This window comes from Saccopteryx leptura, chromosome 2 (assembly GCF_036850995.1).
Source record: "Saccopteryx leptura isolate mSacLep1 chromosome 2, mSacLep1_pri_phased_curated, whole genome shotgun sequence".
Lineage (NCBI taxonomy): Eukaryota > Metazoa > Chordata > Mammalia > Chiroptera > Emballonuridae > Saccopteryx > Saccopteryx leptura.
In genome coordinates this window covers 307882059-307899383 of record NC_089504.1, presented here as the reverse complement: position 1 = coordinate 307899383, position 17325 = coordinate 307882059, and the positions used below count along the sequence as shown (strand labels likewise).

General features: G+C 42.7%; 1 protein-coding gene across 3 annotated transcripts in view; it reads right to left on the bottom strand.

Annotated features, from left to right (window-relative positions):
* MKLN1 (muskelin 1) overlaps nucleotides 1-17325 on the bottom strand; it is a 324611-nt gene that overhangs the window by 227107 nt on the left and 80179 nt on the right. The gene's annotated exons all lie outside the window — the stretch shown is intronic.

The window sequence follows — 17325 nt, the reverse complement described above, 5'->3', positions numbered from 1 at the left end:
CATTGTACCAGCTCTGCCTCCCACTAAGCAAGCCAACAGACTGACACAAATACCAGATGTGAAAAACAAGCTACAGCTTTGCAACCTCTCTGAATTACCTGTCATATAGAGGTGCACAGCAGAGTCCTATGTACAGCCCCCATATTTTCTTCTTTTCCTTGTTTAGAATTTCCTTGCTGCCCCCCCACTTGTTCTCTCCTCCAGAACGTAGAAGTACCAGGATCCTCTAATGAAATGTCAGATGGAGACTGAAGAAAGGGAGGTGGCGACAAGCCACAACCTCACCAAAAGCCTGTCTACTAAGGGGACATCTCCTTTTGATTTTTCACATTTGTTCCCTGAGAAGGGAAAGTAACTCACAGTAGACTGGCCAATTATCAGAGCCCAGAATGAAAAATACATTCTGTCTGGCAATTAATCTTCAGAAAAGCTGGATTTCATGAAGCCTACAGACAAATAAGCACGTGGGTGCACACCACACACACACACACACACACACACACACACACACACACACACACACAGAGGAAGAGAGACAGAGAGAAAGGGAGATTAACTTTCTAGCTACCTCTTTTGCTCTTATGATCCCAGCAACGTACTGAAATAACAAACACAAATAGCTCCTTTGCCCTTCACTTTGGAACTACTGAAGACTGAATGGATTCTTTAAATTCTTGAATTCCTTAAGTGACCAACAATGACCGACAATCGTACAGTACAATCGTAAAGGTTCCCTCCTGGAGATAATGCATCTTGTTTTCTACTGAGCCTTGAGGGATGCTTTAAATAGCATCAGCAAAGCATCCCAACGAATTAGACAGCAAATGTAGGTTAGCTTTATTTAGACAGATAAAGACAAGCAGAGAAGTTGTCCGGTTCAAGGGCAGTGCAGCCTGACACAACAGCATTTCTCAGAGGAGGAGAAATTGCCTTGGGAGAGAGGGGTATTTTGGGCAAAGAGCAAAGTTTCTTGGATCACCAAAGAAAGTGATGCCAAGTCCTTCAGTACAGAGGAGCAGGGATGGACTGCCACTTGTTGAAGGAAATATCTATAGATTTAAAATATAAAGGAGGCCCTGGCCAGATAGTTTTTGGTTGGAGCATCTTCCCGATGCACGAAGGTTGCCGATTCAATCCCTGATCAGGGCACATACAGAAACGGATTGATGTTTCTGTTTCTCTCCTGTTTTCGCTCTCTAAAATCAATTTTTTAAAAAGTTGTTTGTCTTTTTTTTTAATGTGAAGGAGAATTTAGCATCCCTGAGTTCATGCTCACACATCTTCTGGGGGAGGGAGTTTATGAGACGCCTCTGGAGTGGATAGAGCTCAGCAAGTTCTGGGTCAGGAAACAGATCCCAACAGAGAATGCCTGGAGGTGTGGGAGCCCAGGAAGCAGGAAAACTGGCCAATTTGGGGGCATTTCCTCTTTACCCAAAAATGTGGATGCTTGGGGAAAAGTAACAGCCAATTGGCTTGGTTTGTTTTCCCCCCCTCTCCCCCCAGCCCTTAAATTATTTTCTAAAAACAAACGCCTAATGAAAGGCAGTTGGTCTAGAAAAAAAAATAAATAACTTTCTGGTTTTGTTTGTTTTTACTGTGATGTTTATGGTTTATTCTCTTTCTAATTTTTGGTTGGTTTCTCCTCAGTTGGCAAAGGCCAAATGATATTTGATGTCAGTTCATAACCTCATGAATAATTAGTTTTCAAAAGAAAAACCAGTTTTAATTTGAAATTTTATAACATTTAAATAAATTATATTTAAAATATATAATGGTTTTGAGTAAACCAATTGATACGTAATACATTTTTACGTTCCTAAAGTGACACTGATTTTAGACTTGAAAAAAAAATAGAAACTTCAGAAAATCTAAAAGCTTATATTGGCATTAATTTCTCCTTTCCCCCAAACTAAATGTTTTCTTATGAACAGAGTCACATCTTCTGAAAATTATACAGCTTTATATATTGCCAAGGCAGCTCCTAGGTAAAATATTATAACCCTTGTGAGATGAAGCAAAATTTAAACTTCATTTGGAATTAGGTGTTTATGCCACTTTCTCTGTACTGATCATCTGTTCATTCATGTCATTCATTTCTTCCTTCAACCATTATTCACTGAGTACCTACTGTGTGCAAACAGAGTGAGCTCACTTACTTTATTTGCTCCCACTCTTCATTACTGGGTGCTTTTCTCCTCTTTGTCACTTTCTCTCCACTCTGTCCACCCCAGGCCCATTCATTAGCTACCTAGACTAATCATTTATTCAGTCAAGAAGTACTGGTTTGTACTTTTAACTAAAGTACACAAAACTCCCCTAGTTCACTGCCAAAGCTCTATATACTTTTAACTATTTGTGAAACTGACTGGCAAATCACTTATTTGTTGGAAGCCATTACAATTCCAACAAGGGGATGGGAAGCCAATTCCTATGACTATATTTATAAGGTAATAGGTTAAAAAAACTCAAATGGGACCCAGTGCCAAGCTGATCCCCACGGTTTATTAACTTTTTATAAAACCCCCTCACTTAAAGACACTCCTATAAATATTTTATTTGTGCAGTTACAAGAATCTAATCGAAAGGAAAGCTACTCTTTTGCTTCTTTTTTGTAAAGAGACTAACATTTCTACGTAAATAGAAATGGGAAAAACTTAACAACGTCCTGGCATCTATTGTATATTTCTTGCTCTGACATCTCAATTGCTTCACTATTATTAGAGTAGCTTCATTAAAAATTTCCAATTGGTGGCCTTCGCCGGGTGGCTCAGTGAATAGAGCGCTGTCCCCCTACGCCGAGGTCGTGGTTTTGATCCCTGGTCAGGGCACATACGAGAAGCAACCAATGAGTGCACAACTAAGTGAAACAATGAGTTGATGCTTTTCTCTCTCCCTTTCTGTCTCTCTCAAAGCAAGGGAAGAATTTTTTAAAATTCCAATTTGTGCTAATAATGAGACCTTTAGAATGTTCTTTAGTAGGTCAACCTTAGAACTTGTTTTTAATATTTTTAAGTGCAGGAGAAAAGCACTTGCATTTGGAGTTGAAGGTAAGTTATAATTAATCACTGATCCAAAGAAATAAGATTCGATGTATATAATCAAAAAATTATAGCAATTTTTTGTTTCTGTTTTTCTGTGTTCTCTGTGTTTGCTGCACTAAATATTATTTCAGTAATTTTAAAATGCTGTAAAGAAGAAAATATTGTAATAGTATTTGACTAGGTAAAGTAACAGTCACATTTTATTTTTATTTTGTGACATTTGTGGCTCATCAGTATGACCTTGGTATTCTTCCTGTTCTGATGCAACTTCCTTCTCTGTTTCATTCTGTTTTGGTTGAGGTTGTTTCAACCTCCCCCTTCTCTGAGCAGCCTTTCAGCTTGTCTGGGAGCTCCCAAGCTGTCACTTTGTTTCCTGAATACCCACTTTTATTTTCTGTGGCAACACCTGCAGATAAACATCTAGCTGGCCATCCAAATGGATACGCCCCCACACACTCTCAAACTCATACGCACACAGACACAGGTATGCATGCACACACATGCTTAATTCCTCTGCTCTCTCCTAGGGAGCTCAGACCACTTCAGCTGTTTTCTGGCCTTGGCAACAAGAGCAACCACAGAGCGCCTAATGTCAGTTCTCTGATCGGAACCAGCACTAAAATTGTTGCTGCTGCCAAGAAAGAATTAAGTTGCCTGAACCGAGAAGAAGACGGCTTTATGGGGTAAAGATGGCAGAGCCAGATGCTTCAGGCTGTGCATAGTGATCAGGAGGGAAGAGCCAAGAGTTGGGGTTACTCCACCGGAAGTGCTTTGCCCCTATTGTCTGTTGACAGCCATGCACTGATATTTCAAGACTCAGCCCCAGTGTCTCGTCTTTCTGAAGCTCTTCCTGCCATGCTGACTGTCCCCTCCTCTGTCCCTGTACAGTGCTTGCCTAATTAGATACTTAGCTTTCCCTCCACACCCATGAGATTCAAACTTTTAAAGGCACAGACTTTGGTTGATTCATCTTTTATCTTAGTACCTGGAACAGAGCAGGCATTCAATACATATCAGATGGATGAATGGAACCCACTGCTCCCCTCCCATGGGTGGAAGTAGTAACTGACATTTCCTGGAGGGGAAAAGAGAAGGGTGTCCTAAAGGGTGTCGTTCACCTCTTTAAAGTAACCATTGGACGTGAAGAGGTCAGTGCAATGGTGTGAGGATGACCCTGCGCACGAGAAAAGAGCTCAGCAACAAACAAGCACCCGCCTCGTCATCATCCCCATCACTGGGATTTCTTCAGGCGACCCGTAGATAAGTCCAATTCTACTTACAAGATGTACGCCTTTAAAAAACTTGCCAGTGTGAATAAGGAGAAACTGTTGTTGCAGCAAGGAAGGTTGCATTAGCCAGCAGAAAATGGGGCACACATCTATTAAACTAATGCAATGCATGCTCCAGAGTAAAATGCTTCAACATTGAAAATGGCTTACCATCAAGGGAGGGTCAGGCTACGGCAGAAGAACTGCGGTCCTTCACGCGCGAGATCTCATTGTAACTCTCACAAAGACCTATCAAAGAATGTTCCTCGCCTTCGTTTTACAAGAGAAGAACATGAGGCTTGGAAAGGAAAGGATAAGAAGTAGGAAGTCATCTTAGTACTGACACTCAGCAGAGCTTAGATTTGAACCCAAACCTGTCTGACTCCAAAACACCAACCTCACTCCTCTGATTCCTCTCAGGAGCTATTTTTTTAAGTATTGGCATCAAGTGTTCAGGGAGGTTGGAAAATAAAGATGGAATCTGTATTGAGTACTGACAATGGGCCACACACGAGACAAGGCAACATGGGCCAAGTCGCTGGTACAGAAAGCTGACACCTGAACACAGGCTGGACAGTAGGCAATGAAGTAAAGGCTCCTGTGAAGGGGACCGTCGTGGGAGCCGCTTGGGAACCGGCAGAAGGAGTGGTGGTTCTGGTTGTGCAGAGAGAACCAGGAAAGCTTCACAGAACGCAGGCAGATGGAACTTTGAGAAGGCTCCAGGGAGGCCAGGGGGAGGTTCAGCAGGCGAGTAAGGAAGGGAACATGTAGATGGGGCTGGGTGGACAGTTCAGTGAGGTCATTGTACAGTTGGAATAGAGGAAGGTGATGGTAGGTTGGAGCCAGACCATGAAAGGCTGTGACTAGGAGACTCAGAACTTCAAATGGGGAATTTTTGAAGGTGTTTGAGGAGGGGAAGGCAAGGGATCCAATCAAATCCTGACTAAAACATCTCAAATGACTGTATTGCCCAATCCATCCTGACACCAGATCACAACTACATAAAGTACACAAAGCAGGAAAATATCTATATAAACAATCAATACACTTAATCAAGACTCAAAAAAAAAAGTTCTGCATACTTCTGAGAAAACACAGCCAATGGAGGAATATATAATATATATGCAAATCGCCAGCTTGCAGCCCACCTGTGTTTTGCCTTCTGCACTGGCCAAGAAAGGCACCAACCTCAAGACTCCTCCTATGATAGCCTCATCAACCAGTAACACCCCGGAGGCAATGACCACAATCTCCTCCTGCCCCCAAAGAAAAAATTCCAGCAGGGAAATGACAATTCCTTCCACTTCCTTCCTGTATTCAGAAGCCAGCCCCGGAAGTTTGCTGAACTGTTTTTTTCTCACCTCAACACACCAGACAAACATCTTAGAATAGGAACTGGATCCGGATGGCTTAATTGAGTTAAAAGGAAAAGTGTAGATCATCTAAAAGCCTCTCAATGGTTTCAGAGTGGCTTTCACCATCCCTGAAAGTCCCGTGGCGGTTCCCTGTCCCTTGGTTAGGGAGGAGTTGAATGAGTTTCCTAGCCCACAATTCAAAAGCCCTGGAAGTCAGCAGTTCTGAAAAGGCTGCAGAAACGGCTTGTTTACATTTTTCTCTTGGGCTGAAACCCATCTATTTAAACTTTAACCAGAGGCAATTATGAAACCCTGGTGAGCCCGAGATGGCAGCCGGCACAGGACGGGGAGACAGATGCCAACAGTCTGGCATCGAAGGAAGAAAGAGAATGTTTTGAGAAAGAGGTCAAGGAAGAACTACAGAGAAGGTTTTAGAAGCAAAAGGTGTCACCTAGGCAGCTGGTCTTTGAGAGAATAGAGAGGGAAGTGGTGAGGGATCGAGGGGAGGTTGGTGGGATCGAGGGGAGAGATGGCAGCCTCTGATGGAGAAGGTGGAATGGGGCTGTCAGCATCCCACCAGCTCCAAAGTCTTCCCCAGGAACAACACCCTGCTGGAGCTCTGCTGCTCGTACCTTTTCTCCTCTCTTGGGTCAAAAGTGCATGAACCCAGGGAATCAGTGACTCTGAGTGGCCTGCCCGGAGCGACACACCCAGCCAGCCAGGACACAGGCCTCTTCCCCGAAGGCCAAGCCTCCTTTTTAATTCAGGTTTTCCTGGCAAGGACCCACCTTGGAGCTGATGAGCCGTTCAGTGACGTCAGAGGAAATACCCCACTTGACAAAGGACTCTGCTCCAGTTGCCAATAAACTGAACTCATTAGCATGCCCTGATCTGGGTCTTGGGGTTTGGTGAGTGCAAAGAACAAACTAAGAGAGAGAGAGAGAGCTGTTGCTCCAAAGTGAATGTTGTATTCTGGATCTGAGGATGTCTGTGAACCTGACATTGACACTCAGGCCAGTTTTAAACGCATACACAAGATGTGGGGAGGGCTACAGGACACCAGACCCCTATGTCTCTCTGGATGAAGGCACCTGACACTCTAGCCCTAGAGTTTTTTATCTTTTTGGTTTTGAGTATCCCCATTAAGATGCCCTGCCTCCGATGTTATCAGCTCATTTCTTAAAAATTCACTTTTTACCAGTCCCAGCCCGATTAGATCCAGGGCCCTGTGGGAGGAAGACATAGGACAAGTATTTTGATGACAGAGAATGGGCAGTGGCCTTGGGAATTATATATGAGTGGGAAGCCGGCAGGAGTCATGGAAGAGGCCAGAGACAAATCTCTGTACAGCAGTGAAACCCAGTCCCTCACCATCAGTCAGAGTTCGTGTAAGCAGCAGAAAGCCACACTCATAACTTCCTGTGAAGCTTTATTCTCTGCTAACCCAGCTCTTCCCAGAAAAAGCCAACTGGGGCACAGCCAAAAGGAGTTGGGGAAGGTCAGAGGATCTGCCTCTATTCAAGGTCATGGCCATGGCCTTCCAGGGCAAACAGGCCAAAGGTCATGGGCTCCTCTCCAGACCAGTCTGGTTCTCTCACCAGAGGATCTGTCTACAGCTCTGAACTGCACTCCCAAGTCCAGCCAACCACCTAAAAAATTCATGATGCTGTTCACAAGGGCCTGGCTGGAGAATGTGGGGCCATCTGCCTGCACAGTCACCCCGATGGGGACAGGCCACGGGGAAATGTTGGGGACGGAGGGGGGCACACTGCATATGAACAGTGTGACACTTTGTTTTTATTAAACATATGCTCCAATTTCATCTCTTAAAGTTTGTATGAGTATGAATTGCTTTCTTGTGCCCTGGTCCTGAAGAGAGAGGAAGGCTGACCCAGATGGCTTCTGTAGGATAGAGCCTGTGAACATGACTGTTAGCAGATATCCCAAGAGCTGCACAGGCATTCCAGGGGGATCCACCCACTGCCCAGCACCTACCAGGGGGCGTTGACCTTGGGGAAGATATTTCTAAAACCAGGCATGAGATCTCCAAAGGAAAACGTGGGGTGGGGGTACTGGACGTAAACCAGAGAAGCAGCATGGAATAGTGGTTCAAAGCATGGAGTCAGGGGCCAGGCGGTCTGGATTCAGAGATCTTGGTGCTGTCACTTATTAGCTGTGTGAGCCTGAGCAAGTGTAACTTCTCTGGGCCTCAGTTTCCCCATCTATATAATTTAGACAATAGTAGATCCCAGTTCACAGGGTTGTTTGTAAGGAATAAATGAGTTAATATTAAATAAGGTAATATTTTGAAACACTGCGAAATGTCTGTCACAGCAAGAACTATTGAAGTGTTCTATTTATAGAGAAACATCATCAAATCTCCAGGCCTAGAAGCTTGGGTTGGCTCTATGATTGACCCTGTCACCAAGAAGGCCTTTGGTTGGCTCTGATCTGCACTTTGCCTCCCACCATACCAGTGCGAGAAGACAGAAGAAGGGTACCCTGATCCTTTCCTCCTCCAGGCTTCCCTGGGAGCACCAGCGAGGCACTTCAGTTCTCCTTTGAAGCCTAGCAACATGCACGCCCAGGGCCAAGCCCAAGCCAGAAACAGCTGCCGGGAGCACTCTCTGGTGCCTGGGCAGGGAACGGGAATTCCTCAGTGCAGACCCCTCAGGACCTTGGCCCTCTCCATTGTGCTGTCACTGAACAGTCACTTACCTGTCCTCCAGGGATGCCTCGCACCGAGCCAGGGTCACAGAACACAAGGAAAAAACCCTGATCGAGAAAGGCAGGAGGAGCAGAGCACTGGCCAGGTGGCAGGAAGAAGGACCACGGCAAGCGGAAACCAAACACCCAAGAAAAAAAGTAGAAAAGCCGAAATAAGTACAAGGAAACTTTTTTTGTGTGTGTGTCTCTATTTTTGGCCGAGTGAAAAACAGACACAAGAGAATAAACCGAGCAACTAGAATCAGACCGCGTGAGTGTAGGGATGGAGCAGGCCGCAGAACTGCAAGTACACCCTAATTACCTCACCTTCCTCCTGTGCCCTGCAAGTGCGGCCCCAGAGGCATCTGCACCCGGCCGAATAATGACTTCATTTCAGAGACTTCCTTCCACATTTTTTTTTTTTTCCTTAACAAAGTCTATCGCAACACTGTTTGGGGAAGTAGAAGCAGTATCTATCTTTAGGAAATCTAAATGCCAAAAAAGCTGGGAGAAGCATAATTGAGAAGTAAAGAATAGTTGGTGTGATCAGGACAAATATTAAATCGCAAATATTTGAAATTCTTCCCCTTCCGGGCTCTGAGGAGAGAAGTGCCTTTGTTTGCAGAATTGGCTCACAGACGACTTGGCCTTTGTTGTGTGGCGTAGGACATTGGATGGGAAGGAGAAGCCAGGGAGAAGTCAAATATTTGTCAAGTGCCTACTATGTATCAAACTTTCTGCTCCATGCTAGAAATTCAAGAGTAAAGGAAAGAGATAGGTTCCTGCTGTCATGAAGCTAACTCTGTTTTTTTGTTTTTTTATTTATTAAAAAAATTGTGTGGCCCTGGCCGGTTGGCTCAGTGGTAGAGCGTCGGCCTGGCGTGTAGAAGTCCCGGGTTCGATTCCCGGCCAGGGCACACAGGAGAAGCGCCCATCTGCTTCTCCACCCCTCCCCCTCTCCTTCCTCTCTGTCTCTCTCTTCCCCTCCCGCAGCCGAGGCTCCATTGGAGCAAAGATGGCCCAGGAGCTGGGGATGGCTCCTTGGCCTCTGCCCCAGGCGCTAGAGTGGCTCTGGTCGTGGCAGAGCGATGCCCCAGAGGGGCAGAGCATCGCCCCCTGGCGAGCAGAGCGTTGCCCCTGGTGGGCGTGCCGGGTGGATCCCGGTCAGGCGCATGCGGGAGTCTGTCTGACTGTCTCTCCCCGTTTCCAGCTTCAGAAAAATACAAAAAAAATAATAATAAAAAAAAAATTGTGGCCTGACCTGTGGTGGCGCAGTGGATAAAGCATCAACCTGGAACGCTCAGGTTGCTGGTTCAAAACCCTGGGCTTGCTTGTTCAAGGCACATACGGGAGTTGATGCTTCCTGCTCCTCCCCCTCTCCTCTCTCTCTCTTTCTCTCTACTCTCTCTCTCTCTAAAAATGAATAAATAAAATCTAAAAAAAAAATTGTAGTAAATTACACATAACAAAATTTACTGTCTTAACCATTTTAAGCATACAGTTCAATCGTGTTAAGTATGTTTACACTGTTGTGCAACCAACTTCTAGAACTTCTCTATCTGAAGCTCTGACCATTAAACAGAAACCATTTCCCCCTCCCCTGCCCCCAGGCCCTGACAACCACAATTCTTCATTCCTATGTCATAAATTTGGTTACTCTAGATTCCTCATACATGTAGAATTAGCAGCAATGGTCTTTTTGAGACAGGGCTGTTTCACTTAGTATATTCTTAGTAGCATGTATCAGAATACCCTTCCTTTTTATATATGGGTAATATTCCACTGTAGGTACATGCCACATTTTGTTCATCAACTCATCTGTTGATGGACACTTGGGTTGCTTTCACCTCTTTGCTATTGTGAATAATGCTGCTATGGACATGAGTGTACAAATATCTCTTTGAACAAACACTCTTTTAAGGAGCTTATTCCATCATATTTGGATTATTTGTTTGCCCAACCTGATGGTTAGCTGCACAAGGACCTGTGAGGCTCATCTTTGTATCCCACCTTCCTGTATAGCGCTGGCGCACAGTAGGAACTCAGTAAGTATTTATTGAACAAAAGAATTTATTCTTATACTTCTTAGTCCCTACTGCCGCAGCTGGCTGCTTTACATATTTTAATAAATAAGTTTTGCAATTTTAATGAATGCTATTCTGGTGATATTTACATACCAAGCAAGTTTGTTGAAGGGGGTTAGTATAAAAAAATTTCTAAATCTCAATCAAAATTCACTGTCTAGATGAAATGCCACTGACAATTCCTTCTGACTCCTTGCTGAAAATCAACTCTTCCAAGTTCTTGATCTTCTCCTTCCTTTCCTTTCTTTTCCTCAAGTCATAGCGTGGCATAGGTCTTAAGGACCTCAGTACGGGTCTCCTCAACTCATGGGGCATCTTATGGAATAAAGCTAGGCATGGGCTCAAAAACTTTCACTGAAGGTCATTTTGTACAAGGCACAGGACAAACAAGGCCACACAGCCCGACCTCTGGAGGAACTCTCAGTCTTGTGGCTCTGTCTGATTATTCTTGAACATAATCAAGCCAGTAGATTGAGTTTTCTTGGGTATAGAAAATAGTATTTGCTTCCATCACCCATTACTCAGCTGCCAAACATGGATGCCATAGCATTTACAAAGCATGAGGAGCTGAAAGATGTTGGGAAGATTTTGAGTAGCACTGCATTTGATGATAATTACTACGTGTAGTATCAGCAGTGTCAGAAGCAAATTCTGTGATCTTTTACAAAATACACATTTGGAATTAGGGTTTCTGGTCAATGTAACATTGTTGTACATAAACCTCTGAGGCACTTTCTCTGCTCCAAGCACAAAGCAATGGTTTTTAAAAATATAAAAGCGAGAAACACTTTAAAATATAAAAGAGAAATATTAAAAGACAGAGTTGGCCTCAAACATAAATGTTTCTATGGAATGCAAACTAACACATGGGATTGAAGACATGGGCCCACTGGGCTCCAGGTCTGAAAGGAGGCAGAGGAGGCTGGAATGAGGCTTCTGCAGGGCCAGGGAGACTAACTGTGATCCGCATGGGGTGAGGGAAGTAGGTGGGAACCAGAAGCAGGTTCACTGCTGGAATCTATGGGTTAGACTGAGACCTCTCATCCCGGACAGGCGTACACACAAACTGGCTTGTTAAAGAGGGTATGAGAAGCTGACCACTGCCTGATGACAGGCCTCACAGGAGAGGATGATAAGGCAGGAAGATAAAAACACACGACAGGAAACTGGTGAAGTAACCACAGGCCTCCATGACTGACTCCATGGCGTCTCCATTGTCCCAGTAGGAGACAAGAAAAGATAAAGTCTTTTTATTCAGATGGTATGATTATCTATAAAGAAAACCAAACAGACTACATTGAAAAAAATATTAGAACTAGAAAGACAATTTAGCAAGATTTCTAGGTATGAGATCAACAAACAAAATCTAATTAGCACTTTGATATATTAGTGTTTATCACATACATTATTTAATAGCAAGCAAAAGGCCCACTCTTAATAGCAATAAATAATAAAGTACCTGGGAATATAGATAACATAAAATGTGGATTTTAAGTATAAAACATTTTTATAGGAAAAGTTAACTGAGATTTGAAAAAAAATGGAGGCATATACCATATTTATGTGTTGGAATATCGATTATACTGAAGATGTCATTATCCTAAAGTTAATGTTTAATTTCAAGGCAAACCCACTTTTTAAAATACCAACCTAATTATCTAACATGGAACCATGATCACAAAATTCATGTTTAAGAGTAAAGGGTCAAAATATATAATAGTAGCTGGGGATGCCTTTGGCTACAAATAAAAGAATATAAAATTAAAATACCTTAAACAATAACAGGTTTATTAGTTCACATTACAGGATGTTCTGTGGAAGGTGATTTTAGTATTGGTTAATCTGGCAGCATGATGTCATCACAAGGGACTGAGCCCTTGTTATCTGTCTGCTTAGCTATTCTCAGTCTCCAGCTTTTCTCCTCAAGGTGGCAAGATGGCTGCCACAGGTTCAGGCATCACATTTTCCTCCAACTCTAGGAAAAGCAAACCTTTTTCTTATGTACCTTCTCAACTGTGAAGAAAACTTACTTATCCTTTTCTACTTCTACTCTAGCATAATTCCATGTAGGTCTCATTGGCAAGAGATGCAACACATGCCTACAGCCAAACCATTCCCAATGGAATGGAATTACTTCAATGGGCTTGGACCAAGCACTATGGAATAGGCTTCGTGGACACCTGAAAACAATTCTGATTCAGTTGGAAGGTGAAAGAGACAATATCCTTTGGTCAGATAACCAACCACAACCCAAGGCAATTTTGAAAAAGAAAAAAGTCAAGGGGTTTGCCCTACCAAATAATTAATATTTAAAACCAGAGGTAACATAACAAACCAAGAGAAAAAAGATGAACTATTTAATAACTATGTGTTGGAATAATTCTATTTATATTTCACATCATAAGTTTAAGTTGATAAAGACCTAAATGTAAATAGTAAAGTGTTATACTTCTAGATAAAAATATGAGATGTTCATTACATCCTTGTAATAGGATGAATTTACTAATAAAGCACAAAGGAATAAAACACCAGGGCAAAGTCTGATACATTTTACTACTTTAAAATAAAAAGACATTGGCCCTGGCCAGTTGGCTCAGTGGTAAGCATCAGCCTGGCATGTAGATGTCCCAGGTTTGATTTCTGGTCAGGGCACACAGGAGAAGTGCCCATCTGCTTCTTCACCCCTCCCCCTCTTGCTTCTCTCTCTCTCCCTCTCTCTCTCTCTCACTCTCTCTCTCTCTCCCTCTCTCTCTCTACTCCTCCTTCATCTATGGCTCTATTGGAGTGAGTTGGCCCTGGACACTGAGGTTGGCTTCATGGCCTCCACCTCAGGTACTAAGAAAAGCTCAGTTGGAGCAATGGCGCAATGGCCCCAGATGGGCAGAGCATCACCCCCGCTCATGGGCTTACCAGGTGGATCCTGGTCAGGGTGCATGTGGAAGTCTGTCTTTGCCTCCCCTCCACTCACTGAATTTAAAAAATAATAAATAAATAAATAAATAAGTAAATAAATAAATAAATAAATTAAAAAAAGACATCATCCACAAAGTACAGAGACAGTCCAAGACAAACAGAAGACATTTTCCCATACATAAAACCATTAAGTTGTTAATATTCAAAATTTATAAAGAACTACTACAAAACAATAAGAAAAATAAACAACTACAAAAAATTGGCAAAGGATAGAAATAGTCAATTCACAGCAGAGACACCCTAATAGCCAATAAACATATAAGAAGATGCTCAATCTCATTAGGAATTAAGAAAAAACATGGCCCTGGCCGGTTGGCTCAGCGGTAGAGCGTCGGCCTAGCGTGCGGAGGACCCGGGTTCGATTCCCGGCCAGGGCACATAGGAGAAGCGCCCATTTGCTTCTCCACCCCTCCCCGCGCTTTCCTCTCTGTCTCTCTCTTCCCCTCCCGCAGCCAAGGCTCCATTGGAGCAAAGATGGCCCGGGCGCTGGGCATGGCTCTGTGGCCTCTGCCTCAGGCGCTGGAGTGGCTCTGGTCGCAATATGGCGACGCCCAGGATGGGCAGAGCATCGCCCCCTGGGGGGCAGAGCACCGCCCCTGGTGGGCGTGCCGGGTGGATCCTGGTCGGGCGCATGCGGGAGTCTGTCTGACTGTCTCTCCCTGTTTCCAGCTTCAGAAAAATGAAAAAAAAAAAAAAAAGAAAAAACAAAGTAAAATAATAAAAATGTGCCATTTCATACCCATAAATAGGCAAAAATGTTAAATTCTAAAAATACCAAAAGTTGCAAGGTGTGGGGAAACAGGACTCTTAGAAATCAAAATTACAATAAAAATTAATATAAATCCTAAGACCTGGCAGTTCCTCTTGTAGGTATAGTGCCTAAATTAGTGGTTTTCAACCAGGGGTGATTTTGCCTCCCAGGGAACATTTGGAAATGTTTAAAGACCTTTCTGGTTGTCACACCTGGGTGTAGGAGGGAGCTACTAGTTACTAGTAGAGGTGAAAGATACTGCTAAAATTCCGTCCCACAACAAAAATTATCCAGTCCACAAGATTGAGAAAGTCCGGCCTAGAAAAACTTTCACATGGTATACACTAGGAGACTGTTTTTGTTTTTGCTTTTTTATTGTTTTTTTTCCCTTAATTTTAGTGAGAGGAGGGAAGGCAGACAGACAGATTGCTGCATGCTCCCCAATGAGGATCCACTCCGCAAGCCCAGTAGGGGCGATGCTCTGCCCATGTGGGGCTGTTGCTCAGCAACCGAGCCATTTTTTTAGCGCCTACAGTGAAGGCCACCAAGCCATCCTCAGTGCCCAAGGCCTACTCACTCAAACCAATCAAGCCATGGCTGTGGAAGGGGGGGGGGAGAAGAGGAGGAGGAAAGGTGGAGAAGCAGATGGTCACTTCTCCTGGTTGCCCTGATCAGGAATTGAACCCAGGACATCCACACACCGGGCTGATGCTCTACCACTGAGCCAACTGGTCAAGGCCAGTCTGGTTTTTAAATATTAATTGCAGCATTGTTTCTTATAGTAAACAACAACAAACTAAGAACAACCCATTCGCCATAATGCAGCTGAATGAATAAGTAACTTGTGTATATTCAAACAAGGGACTAATATACAACGGTTATAATTAATGAGTTAGTTCTTCAGGTTGCAACATGAATAAGTCTAAAAAGCAATGGTGACACAAAAAATCATTGCAGAATATTACATACAGTGAGATATAGTATTCCTGTACATTTTACAACTACAAGGCAATACTATATATTGTTTATGAACATATACATATAATAAAAAGTATAGAAACATACATGGGAATGATTTACAAGAACTTCAAGATAGTGATTACTTCTGGGAAAAGAGGAAAGGAGAAAAATAGAGAAATAAATGGGTCAGGGATAAGCAATCAGTTTCAACTGTACTTGTAAGACATTTTACAACAAAGCAAAAACCCTAAAGCAAGTACTAAGTCAAATATTAAGATTTTTGTTGAGTGTTTTATACATAGATGTCTATTGAACTATTTTTTATGTTTTTTTTAGTTTTATCGAAATATTTATCTACAATAAAAATGTTTTAAAGTATTTTAAGAGCTGCATTTGCAAGAATGAGGATTCTTTATGTGTTTCAGGGGCACAGAGAGGGTGGAGGGAGCCCGTGTTTCCAGAAGAAACAGTGCTGCTCCTAAGGGAAATTAGAGAAGGGGAAGTGACCCCTGAATAAAGAGAAGTCTATTTATTTAAAGACCCTGTCCCAGGGATTCTTGGCAGGTAGAGTTGGCTTTCCTGCTGCACCAGCAATTGGTAGGCTATTCCTCTGTCCATGGTCCTATTCCTCTGCCTCAAATAATCTTGCAAGAGCTCAGAGGGAGGTTTGAATTTGCCTTATATTGTTCTAGATCGAGCTGAAAAGCTGAGAGCAGAGGAAATATTGTGGGTACAGCTCATCTTGGGTATTTGAAAAGTCATTCTATTTGCTGTAGCTGCACTAACAGAAGAGGATCCTGCCTGATGGCCGTTCTTTATAGTAACAATGAACAGCATCTTTTGGTCGAGTGAGCTCCAATCACACTGAGGCTGCTTGATAAGAATGATACCATCATCTTTCTAACATTTCATATTTTCAATGAAAGGTTTTATCATCCCTAATGCTTTTTGTTGTTTCTTTCCAACATTAAGAGCAGTCAATATTTGCCTCTGCTTTTACAGAGATGAAGAAAGACTAACAAAGCTTCTCCAAAGATTTAGTTTAGGTTCTAGGATCTAATATTTTTACCTAAGCCACTAGGGATAAATGGTGAGAGTAACTCAACTCGAGAAAGACATTTTATGGGCATCCCAAAGTAATCGCCTATCTTTTTAAAAGAAACAACATCTCTTGAGATCCCAGGAGGAGTCTGGCACTCCATAAAGTGATATGAGCATGAGAGTGTAGAACATAGTGTTTGGAAACATAATGTTCCTCCAGGGACTTAAAAATTAATGTAGATCCAAAACTGTTAAAAAAAAAAAAGTACAAGGTTGGTAGTAATAAATTATGGGAAAATAAAGTGAGAGGTGTAGGGGGAAAAAAAAAATCCCAAACATAGAGATAAAACTATGGAACACGAAAGTAGAATATGATGAGCCAATTAACCTCAGGAGAACACAGACTCGCAGTATGGGCAGAATACAAGATACTATGAAGTCAATTTTGCCAACACCATTACTTGTCTAGTCACACAAAATTAATAGCTGTTTCTGATGGGCCACTGGCAAAAAATAAAATAAAATAAAATAAAATAAATATATATATACACACACACATACAGATAGATAGATAGGTTTATTTATTTATTTATTTATTTACTGTTGTTTTCTATAGATGGAGTCGAAACCATCCAGCATACAACCAAGTAATTAGGGAGAAATGATGTGGGTTGGGCTGGCAAACTTTTAGTTTATGAAACTAGAGGTCTGGGTGAAAGCTCTAATGGAAATAGGTGCAATCGGGTTTGTAGATGCTGATTTTTATCAGCAACAAGAAACTATGCTAAAAGCTCGATTTGGCCTACTTTAGGTTCCCTGGGTAAGTTAGTAGGGGAATTTTCATTAGGCAATTTGTTATATGTCAGAAGAGGAAATAAAGCAATACATGAACACTGTGATATATAGGAAAGAAAGTATCTTAATGGGAAAATGCACTCTAGTCTAGGAAGACGTTTCCCCTCCATGACGATGGGAAATATTTGGAAATGTAGGGACCTCACCAGTCCTCAGACTAAGCATTTGCCATTGCCCTAGTTTTCCTGTTTTAACAACTTCAACCTTGCAAACACACCAATGCTGGGGGAGTTGGTTTTACATATTGACAGTCAGCTTCTGTCTTGGGTTCCCTCATGGCCACTGTAACTT